Consider the following 3,660-nt stretch of genomic DNA (forward strand, 5'->3'; position numbering starts at 1 on the left):
TTTACTTTCAAACCTGTATGTGATGAAATCCCCTCTTATTTGAGCCCTATTTGTTTACATGCTAATTGTACCCTGATTCACAATAATAGTCTGGCCGGGAACCACACTAGTGGATTCTGAGGGGTGCCTAACACCTTCCCCTTAGAATAATTTCAAGCCCTTACCCAATCTCTGGTTACTCAAATCAAATCTCCTTGGTGTCCTAATGCACCCTAATCATTAGGTGGCGACTCTTTGAATCAAACCCGATTCCCAAAAGGAATGAGTTGTCCTCCCAAATGTCATAAACCCGATTTCGCGATAAAAAGGGGGCGCGACACTCATGAGAAGGCAGTGCTTAGCCTTATGCAAATGGGGAGGCAGAGCTTAGCCACATGCAAGAATCGAGACAGGGCTTAGTCTCGTGCAGAGAGAAGGCAATGCTTAGCCTTATGCAAATATGGAGGCAGGGTTTATCCTCATGCAAGGATTGAGACATAGCTTAATCTCTTGCAAAGAGAGAAGGCAATGATTAGCCTTATGCAAATATGGAGGCAGGGCTTAGCCTCATGCAAGGATTGAGACAGAGCTTAGTCTCATGCAAAGAAAGAAGGCAATGCTTAGCCTTATGCAAATATGGAGGCAAGGCTTAGCCTTATGCAAATATGGAGGCAAGGCTTAGCCTTATGCAAGATTGAGACAGATCTTAGTCTCATGCAAAGAAAAGGCAGTGCTTAGCCTCATGCAAAGATTGATACAGAGCTTAGTCTCATGCAAATAAAAGGCAGTGCTTAGCCTTATGCAAGTATGGAGGCAAGGCTTAGCCTCATGCAAGGATTGAGACAGAGCTTAGTCTCATGCAAAGAAAAGGCAGAGCCTTATGCATGTATGGAGGCAGGGCTTAGCCTCATGCAAGGATCGAGACAGAGCTTAGTCTCATGCAAATGGAACAAATAGTGAGTAGGAGCAGAATATTTCTTAGCTGGAGATATTTTTGCGTTTAGCGGCGTGCCGTTATAAAGATAGTGATTTTGGTATGTGTATACTTGCGAATGCTCCTGTCATGTTCATTGTGCCTGCATCCAAAGAAAAATCATGAGTTTTGTAGGGGAGGTTGGTTGGTGCCTTTGTCTGCTTGCTTTGCTCCGGAGATCCTGCTCGAGTTACCCTAGGTAACACCTGACTACCATAGAAATAAAGTTTTCAAAAAATATGCACTTATTTGATGAAATAGATTTACTTTGGAAAACATAGTGATATATAATATCAAGTAAATTAGATGAACTGACGACTGCAACACTTTTAGAGACATTGCGGCTTTCTTCGCATTAGAATTTTGAGGGTCCTCCTCAAAATTCTGCCCCAGTTTAGTAAGTGATCCTTCGGCTGTTCTGCGCATGACGAAGTTTGTTGGACCTGCTCCGGAATTTGAGAGTCCTTCTCAAAATTCTACCCTAGTTACTTAACCAATTTTCTGACTGTCTTGCACATGGTGACGTCGGCTGGACTTGCTCCGGAATTTTGAGGGCCCTCCTCAAAATTGTGTCCCAGTTTCTGGTTCTAGGGAAATGAAGATTTTATTAAGATGTGACCGAACCCACAGGGCTGCCTACGTATCCCCTCTTAAATGGGAATCAGGTCAAGCGTAGTTCAGTTATATCAGATGAAGAAATGTAAACAATCTAAACATAGTATCTCTTGACTACGTCTTAATTGATAGGTTTTGGCCAGACTTCTCCGTCCATCTCTGCAAGTATGAGTGCTCCTCCTGTTAGTACCCTATGAACTATGTAAGGACCTTGCCATTTAGGTGAAAATTTCCCTTTGGCTTTATCTTGATGTGGGAAGATTCGCTTCAGCACCAGCTGCCCCGGTATGAATTGTCTTGGTCTGACTCTTTTGTTGAAGGCTCTGGACATTCTGTTCTGATAAAGCTGACCATGATACACTGCGTTCATTCTTTTCCCATCTATGAGGGCTAGTTTCTCATAGCGACTCCATATCCATTCTGCATCACTGAGTTCGGCTTCTTGTATGATCCTTAAAGAAGGAATTTCCACCTCGACGGGAATGACAGCTTCGGTACCATAAACCAGCAATAGGGAGTTGCCCCGGTTGATGTGTGAACTGTGGTACAGTATCCCAATAAGGTGAATGGTAACTTCTCGTGCCATTGCTTGTGATTTTCTACCATTTTCCTTAGTATCTTTTTGATGTTCTTGTTGGCAGCTTCCACGGCTCCATTCATTTGAGGCATGTATGCTGAGGAATTTTTGTGCTTGATCTTAAAAGTTTCACACATGGCTTTCATCAGATCGTTATTGAGATTGGCAAAATCTGCGACAACTTTCTTGGTTACAGCTTTGTAAGATGCAGCCTCTACCTCTTTTGTGAAGTAATCGATGGCCACTAAAATAAACCTGTGCCCATTTCAAGCAGTGGGCTCGATCAGACTGATGACATCCATTCCCTAAGTGGCAAAATGCCAAGGTGCACTTGTTGCATTGAGCTTATTTGGCGGTACCCTTATCATGTCTGGATGTATCTGGCATTGGTGGCATTTCTGGACATACCGGATACAATCTGTTTCCATAGTCATCCAAAAATATCCAGCTCTGAGTATCTTCTTGGCTAGAACAAAACCGTTTATATGTGGTCCGCAGGTTCCGGCATGTACTTCCTCGAGCAATTTGGAAGCCTCTTTGGCATCAACACACCTTAATAGTCCCAGATCATGAGTTCTTCTATACAAGGTTCCTCCGCTTTGGAAGAAGTGATTGGACAACCTCCGAAGTGTGCGTTTCTGAGTATGATTTGCATGCTTCGGGTATTCTCCTTTTGCCAAGTACTCTTTGATGTCGTGGAACCAGGGTTTTCCGTCCGTTTCTTCTTCAGCATGGGCACAGTATGCCGGCTGATTATGGATCCTCACCGGAATGGGATCGATGAAATTCTTGTTTGGATGTTGTACCATTGATGACAAGGTGGCCAGTGCGTCTGCAAATTCATTCTGAATTCTGGGAACATGTTTGAATTCTATCTTCGTGAACCTCTTCATCAGTTCTTGCACACGATACAGGTATGGTAGTATCTTGGTATTTTTCGTATCCCATTCTCCTCGAACCTAATGTACCAGAAGATCCAAATCACCAATTACCAGCAACTCTTGTATATTCATGTCGATGGACAAATTGAGCCCCATGATGCAAGCCTCATATTCTGCCATGTTGTTAGTGCATGGAAACTTAAGCTTTGCAGATACCGGATAGTGTTGACCTGTCTCTGACAGCAAAACTTCTCCAATACCCACTCCTTTGAAGTTCGCAGCTCCGTCGAAAAACATTCTCCAGCCGTCGTAGGCTTCAGTAATGTCCTCTCCTATGAATGACAATTCTTCGTCAGGAAAATATGTCTTTAGTGGTTCGTACTCTCCTCCTACAGGATTTTCAGCAAGATGGTCTGCCAAAGCTTGTCCCTTGACTACCTTCTGAGTTACATAGATGATGTCGAACTCGCTCAGCAATATTTGCCATTTGGCTAACTTCCCAGTGGGCATAGGCTTCTGAAAAATATACTTTAGAGGATCCATCCTTGATATGAGGTATGTGGTATAGGCACAGAAGTAATGCCTCAATTTCTGAGATGTCCATGTCAAATCATAGCAAGTGCGTTCTAGCAGAG

This window comes from Nicotiana attenuata, unplaced genomic scaffold, assembly GCF_001879085.1.
Source record: "Nicotiana attenuata strain UT unplaced genomic scaffold, NIATTr2, whole genome shotgun sequence".
NCBI lineage: Eukaryota > Viridiplantae > Streptophyta > Magnoliopsida > Solanales > Solanaceae > Nicotiana > Nicotiana attenuata.